The sequence below is a fragment of the Motacilla alba genome, chromosome 3, assembly GCF_015832195.1.
Source record: "Motacilla alba alba isolate MOTALB_02 chromosome 3, Motacilla_alba_V1.0_pri, whole genome shotgun sequence".
NCBI lineage: Eukaryota > Metazoa > Chordata > Aves > Passeriformes > Motacillidae > Motacilla > Motacilla alba.
The window spans coordinates 38058554-38066159 of NC_052018.1; the positions used below are offsets into that span (position 1 = coordinate 38058554).

The following is a 7606-nucleotide window of genomic DNA, read 5'->3' on the forward strand; positions in this document are numbered from 1 at the left end:
GGATGGAGAATGGTATCATCAGTTAAAGTTATCTCCTCAAAAGAGCATGGGGGAGGAAAGGAAGTTAATCCTTATGCTCCTTTCGAAATTAGTGGATTATAATGGACAGTTTGGACCGAAAACCAGAGATGATATAGACTGGATAAAGGTTGGACAACATCTTTCAAGTCTGTTCAGAAGCAGACACACAAGTGTTAAGAGAAAAGTGCTTTGAAACTGAGAGTATGAAAGGCATCATCTCAAATACTGTTACTCTTTCAATGAGAAGTAAATCCCCTTACAAAACCATACAAGTTTGCCTGTATGAACCACAACTTATGCAACACATTATTCTACTGACCTGAAAGTTTAGCAAAGCAGGTTCGCATCCAGACTTGCAGTTTACCTGTGTGAATGTCTATCCTGACCTTGGTAAACTGCAGATCTGTTAACCAGTTGCCAAATTAATGCCTTCATTGAGGCTGAATATTAAGTTTCTTCTCCAGTTCTGGCCTTACCACTCTTCATAATTTACCTCAAAACATGAGATACTCACTGATTTGCATAACACTGTATCTCCCAATTTACATTTTAAAGTCAGCTCTTATTTTAGGCCTTTGTAATTCATGGGCACAGGAAAGGGTAAAAAATTAAAATACACTTCATTTGAAGGAAAGTCAGAAGCTAAACACTAAAATACCTCTATTTATTACAAAGTGTGAGTTCAAGACCATCTCAATATAGCAAAAATCCCTAGCTATTACTTACTTTAACAGGTTACGCCAAAAGTCCTGGGCTTTATTACTGTTTGTAGTCTATTTTGTTCTTTACACAGACAGTTCCAGTTCACTCCATCAGTTACTTACATCCACCAACTTTAATCTGCTGTGGGGATTAATGAACAACACCTGACACAATGACTTCCCAGAATGCCTGGAGCTTTAAACACTTTGATTTTTAAATAAATCATACCGTTGCACAGAAAAAAATAAAAGGGATCTGTTGCTGTATTCCGCATCCTGAGTCTATAGAAATCTGAGAAAGAGATCTCACATGTAAAAGTGACTGCAGGAAAATAAACCTTGATTGTTGCCAGATAGTTGTTGTCCTAGAGAAAAATGTTACCCAGATCAAAAATCTAATATACCTGTACCTGATAAACAAATTTTGCTTCAAAGTGGCATTATATGTAGTTTATTTGCAAGTAAATATTTTATTCTTCCAGCACCGGGAATATATTTCCAATATACAAATTTCCTGAGTGAAACAACAGAATGGGGTTATTTTTTTTAATATGTTGTCACTCTGAGCACTGAAGCAGAGCATGATGGGTTAAAGTAATAAACACACTAGACCTGAATAATGTAACTGATTCCACATTCTAAACAAATTTATACACTTCCATGCTTCATAAATCAATTCCATCCATTCTTTTCCAACTCTGAAATCTATTCTTAATTTCAAATGGTGTTTTCTGAGTTCTGTATTTCATAACCTTTCCATATAAATTATTCTTTCTCCATGTCCATCTTGTGAATTACTTACCCTTTATAATTTTCTTAGATTTTTTTTGCTAGTTGGATTGCTATTCATACAGTAATCTCACAGACCTCTTATTTTTAAATTGTTTAGGGAGAAATAATTGAGAATAATCAATATCGGAGTTTTGAATGTCATTGGTTATTTTTGATTGAATCCATGAAGCACGTGAGGTATTTTGTTCCAGAAGTGAATCAGCTCAACTTTTCTGTTTTGGTTCAAATAATTGTGTTTACAAATGTCTATGAATATATTTCATTTAAATGAACTCTCTGAGGGAACAATCTGCTAGTAAACCCTTGTATGATAATACTCAGTGAAGGGAATGCAGAAAGCGATGACTGAAGAAGAAGAGAATTTTATTTACAATTTAGAACATGCATGCATGGCTGTATTTTTATTATTTGTTCTGTTCCAGTTTCAGCTAATGAAAAGAGATAAGCCTTTGCATTAGAATTTTTGCTGTAGTTGTAGGAACTACAAGTATGGCAGTCTGTCAAGAATACAAGTTTCCCACTGGCACTTGTCAAATCAGATTTCAAATATTATAATAATAAATATTATTACCCAATAATACATGCAATAATCACCAATTCAAAGCTCCATTCTAATCTGTGCAAATAGATTCTGAAATATGCAATATCATATCCCAAGGCAATGCTATATTTAGCATAATAAATGTTATAAGAATCCAAGGTCATTAAGAACAGCCATTTAAATAACATTAATCCTTGGTTTAAAAGTCGTCATAGATATTTGGAATCTAACTTGTCCTGGTATATTAAATTCTGACCTGAGTTGTTGGAAAAAAATTACAGCGAGCGTACATGCAGTAGCAAGAATATCTGGAAAATTTTCTCTTCTTCATTGGCACAAAGAAGCTGCTGGAAAATTTACAGCTGCACAAATGTGAAAAACCATAGACTGTAGAAAATTAAGTTAGCTGGCATTTGTTGTTAGCTGAATTGCTGCTAGCATAGGCCAGGGTAAGGAAGCAAAAAGGGCCTCTGCGTAATATCCACAAATGTTTTATTCAGCCACACGGTGAGATGTTCAGGTCCCAGACACATACACATGGAGGGTCCAGTGTCCTCGCCCCAGGGGCCTCGGGGCTGACCCTGGTCTCCAAGCAGTACGAAGATAAGGGCCAATCGGGGTAATGGGAGGGAGTGGCTCAGGAACATAGGAACAGACATAGGAACAGGGGAAGGGGCCAATGGGATGTAACTTAGGGGATGCCCCCCAGGGCCTCAACAACTCCCCATTTTTTATATTATTAAGAAAGCTTCTCTGAAGGATCAACTGAATCAACACAAAATGACAAAAACAACCAAAAGCACCCATAAGACAATTTTTCAAAATGCGAAAATGCGAAAATTCTGAGTTCCCAATGTCCCAGCAGATTTCCTGGAGTGTCTTAGAGCTGGGCAGAGGGATGCAGGGTTTTCTTAGCATGGTTTATCAGGAAACTGGGTCAGGAGAAGTTTCTTCAGCAGGGACTGGTTCTCTGCCACCTGTGGCAGTGTTGTTGGCTGTGATTGGTTCTGTACGAGGTGGTGTAGGGAGTGATGTGCCTGTTGGAAACTCCAAATAGAAATCATTACTTTCAAGAAAAAGATGGTTACTTTAGGGAAACTTTCCTTTCTTTCCCTCTCAATTACCCTCCCTCTGGTATTACAAAGGAACTCTCGGGGAAGGGATTAGTGGAGGGAAGCCATGGAAAGGAGGAAAAGGAGGCAGGAATTTCTGAGAACATAAAAAAGGGGTAATAGGGCAATGAAAAAGAAAAGGGGAAAGTGGGAAGGGGGCAGCAAGGCTACAGGAATTGGAGAAGGGTATTAGAAGAAGTGGGACTTATCGGAATGGAAGGTTCTTTCCTTATCAACATGGGCTTTTGAATGCAGGACAGCTCATTGGTGTTCTGTGATCTTCTTGCTTTTAGGCTGTTGCTGGGGCTTGATGGTTGTTGGTTTTGGGTTCTATTTCCTTGGTAGGTACTTGGAGGACTTCTGTGATGTGGGTAATATTTCACAGGTTTGCAGTTTGGTGCATATTTACTACCTTGCACTGGAACTCCACCAGGTCCTGTCACATCAGCTGCTTGGGGGCCTTTTCTTCCTTGTATTGTATTAAATTCCACAATTTCTCCATCTCCTAGACTATGAAGGTATTTCCTGGGGTTATTCTTTTTTATAGTAGTCTGATGAACAAACACATCTTCTTTGTTATCATTCCTGATTATGAAGCCATATCTGTTTTTTACATTTAACCATTTCACTGTCCCCAAAATGTTCATGGCAAGGACTTTTTTACCTTAGCCAAAGGGTTTGGGTTTGTGTTTCTGTTGCTGGACGTGTTGTTGGTGTTGAGGTTGGTGCGCTGCCGTGCAGGGTTTGTCTTGCTCCTGACACTGGCTTTTTCTCAGGGGGTTTCTCTGGGCTGATGCCCACAGGCATTGTCGGCGCGGGGCTTTGGCAGTAGTGCAGGCCCTGGGGGTGGGCAGGGGGTGGCATTTTTGCTGCCAGGACTGCGGTTCTGAGCCATCTCGCAGCAGGGTTGCCCACCCAACCGGTCTTGCACGCCTGCCATTGGCACTGGTGCTGCAGGCTGCTGTGACCCGGGCTGGGCAGCGAGTATCGGCTGGCTTTCCCTGGCCATGCAGAGTGGCAGTGGGATGGCCACAGGTTTTCCACCGGGGCAGCTGTTCGGTGCGAGGGGAGACTACTCTCACCATCCACGCCGCAGCATGTGGTGCTATAGCAACCGAGATAAACACATCCATTCTTTTGTTTACTGTCCTTTCCAGCACAGCAAGTGCACATGGGGTTTCTTTCCCCTTCGTTGTAAGAAACTGCTGCAGCTTTATATTGCCAACCAGGAGGTGCTTCTCTGACCCCCTCTCCCTCAGTCCTGGGACCGTGGAAACTGTGAGATGAAGCGTGGGGACCAGAGGGCGGAAGGGGACGCCCTGTGGCCCTTGCCGTGTGGTCTCTGGAACCTTGAGCAAGTGAATGTGACCATGCAGCTGCGGCCATGCAGTGACAGCAAAGCTGGGCAGCAGGAGTACAGATGGGAGAACCTGGAGGAGGGGTTTTCAGCTGAGGTTCACTAATTTTTAACTGTTTCTCAAGATTCTGAATGCATGTCGTCATTGTACTAACTAAAGGATAGAATTCTTTATGGAGTTTTCCTCGGGTCTTAATTTTTTCCAAGCTACTTCCAGAAAGTAATTGGTTAAAACTACATTCTGCAAAATATAAGGAAAATGCTTAAATTAATAAATAATGCTTAAATGCTTAAATGTACAAAACACTTCAGCTCCCCCTCTGAAAAACCAAAATCTTCTTGATAAAAGACTTTTTAAGGTAGAGGTAAACTTCTTGTTTTGCGTGAGTGAATGCTGTTTCCATCTTAACCCAGTCTCTTCCCAACACCCAAGAGTAAAAGGAGGAAGGAACTAAAATTTCAAACTCGCCACACTGGGGTAAGACAACAAAATTCTCGTGGTAGTGTAGTGCAGATGTTTTCTAGAAGAGGTCTCAGTTTGATGCGCCGTTGTTGTTAGCTGAATTGCTGCTAGCATAGTCAAGGGTAAGGAAGCAAAAAGGGCCTTTGCATAATATCCGCAGATGTTTTATTCAGCCACACGGTGAGATTTTTGTGAGTTCATTTCCCAGTGATTAAAAATGTGGGACTGAGACAGACAGGATCTTGCAGCTTTATCTGAGGGAATGCTTTTGTTTAAGAAACCTGGATTCCTTCTCCATGGAATTTTACTTGTCATAACAAAACAAGAACCCAAATCTTTGCGATCCAGGTGGCAGCTTTGGGCACTAATCTGATTTCCTACCTTTGGAGATCCATGAGGCAGGAAGGGGGAACATCCAGGAGCCTTCCCTGCCAGGAACGGCCTGGTTTTATCAGGAGCAAGGAGACCACCAGGCACCCCTGGCCACAAAGCAGGACAAGATCCCTTCCCAAGTCAGGTGCTAAAAGAACCCATGTGGAAGTTGGTGGAGCAGCAGAAGCTCTGCACAGCACTGGGGGTCTCTGATATCAGCAGCAAAATATTATTCCAGGAAGGACCCAGTGAAAGAATGACAGCCCACTTGGATCCAATAGTCCAGGATCAGCTGGAGGCACCACTCGATTTCCCTGGAATAGTTCTCCCTGGCTCATTCAATGAGCTCCTGCTTCTCCTCACAGTCGAAGTGCTTCAGGCTCTTCAGAGACACTGAGAAACCTTTTTTCTTCTCATTTGTTGGTGCCATCTGTGAAGACACAGGCTCTCCGGTGCTTCCTCTTCACTGCTTTCGCAACCACTGGCCAGTACAGATGCCACCACCACTTGCACCACACCAACATCCCTTCCTCGAAGAATTTGGGTTCTCGATGGGACAGAACACTTGGGAAATTTTCCTCCTCTTCATCTGCCAGAGGTGAGAGTAGAGGGAGGCTTTCTGAGGAAACACTCCTGGACGACAACCCTGAGGGTTCCAGCCCTTCATCTTCCTTGGTGTCAGGGCTTCCTTCCAGCCAGGTGTGAGGGATCCTGGTTTTCCTCCTCCTGAGGCTGAGGGGAAGGCACCAGAAGGCCCAGGTGAGGATCCAGGATGGTTCCTGCATTTCTTGTCTGTGCCTGAGGCCACGCCTGCCCCATCCAGGTGTTTTCCACCCTCTGCCTCTTTCCTCCCATCCAGCTGCTTTGCCAGGCTCTCACTCTCACAGCTGATGCTTTTCTCCAACTCATCTGAGGTAGTTTCACAGGAGGACTCCAGGAGTGTTCTCCCAGGCTGAGTTCCTGTTTTTCTGGAAGGTTCCATGGTGCCAGATTTAGAGGGGACAGAGGGAGACCCCTCTTCAGGAGCCACCTGTGCTTGATCCTGGGGGGAATCATCCCTACATCTTCTTTTCCTTCCTTGCTGACTTCTTCCAGCTTCTGGCTTACAGGAGACTCCATTCCCCATTTTGGGCTGGATTTTCCTGTGTCTGAGTGATGATTTTGGTTCTGTTTTTTTGCAGTTGTGACTGTCAGGGGCTGGTGCCACACTCGAGTCCCTGGCATTGCACCTGGCAGGGTTCGTTCCACCCTCACGTGTTCTGTCAGGGCTTGGTCCACTTCAGGTGCTCTGGAACAGTTTGTGCCACTTCCAGGTCCTTTTCCACTCCCCCCTAGGAGCCACAGAACTCCCTGGCTGCATGCTTTGGGATCATCCTTCAGCCCACAGTTATTCTGGGGTTTTCTTTTCCTCTTGGCAGCCTCAGGTTTCAACTTTATAGAGAGAGAGAGAAACAAGAAGCTGTGGGAGGGGGTGGGTGGGGCAGACTTCTCCTGGGAAAATTCAGGATTTGTTCCTTCTGCAGGTGGGATTTGACTGCTGGAGTCAGTCTGATGGAGAAAATCCAGGGCAATTTTAAGGTAACAGGGATATTGCAGCTCCTCCATGGCCTCACTCATGCTTTTCTTTTGCTCCAGGGTGGAGGCGATGGCTACAGGCATTGACCAAGGACCTGATCCCAGTGACTACAATGCCAGATTGAGCACTGAAAATAAATGAGAATTATTTTCTGTGTTCTTTTCCTCATTAAATGAATTAACAAATAAGTTTCTGTTGCCATCATATGATACTACAATGCGCAGAAAGCTTTGAAAAAAAATTGTGGTATAGAGGTCCTTAAAGTTTTTAGAGCAATGCAGACATTGTAATGAGCTGATGTGCTTTTTTATCCAATACGTAACATCAGTCTTGATGATTTCTGATGCTACAGTCTTTATATTATGAGAACCTTTGTAAGAAAAAGAATAACAACCAACTAAACAAAAAACCAGTTCCATGTATTTTCTTTTAAATCTGGTTCAACTGTTCCTCATTAGAAGCAGTTGAAAGACTGGTTAAAAAGCATGTAGACAACACTTTTAACTAAAGTCAACATTTGTTTCTGGGAAAATGTTTCAAGAAAGCTATGGGCCAGCTGCAGAAATCTGGTGATAAATAACAGGTAAGATCAGCAGCCTGAAAATCATGATTATTAGGATGGACAAAAAACCAGTTAGCCTTAAGAAGTGTATGCAGAAGGAAAATGTAGC

General features: G+C 43.0%; 1 pseudogene; it reads right to left on the bottom strand.

The window, feature by feature from the left end:
* Nucleotides 1-5507: 5507 nt before the first annotated feature.
* LOC119699106 lies at nt 5508-7018 on the bottom strand (annotated as a pseudogene).
* Nucleotides 7019-7606: the final 588 nt, after the last annotated feature.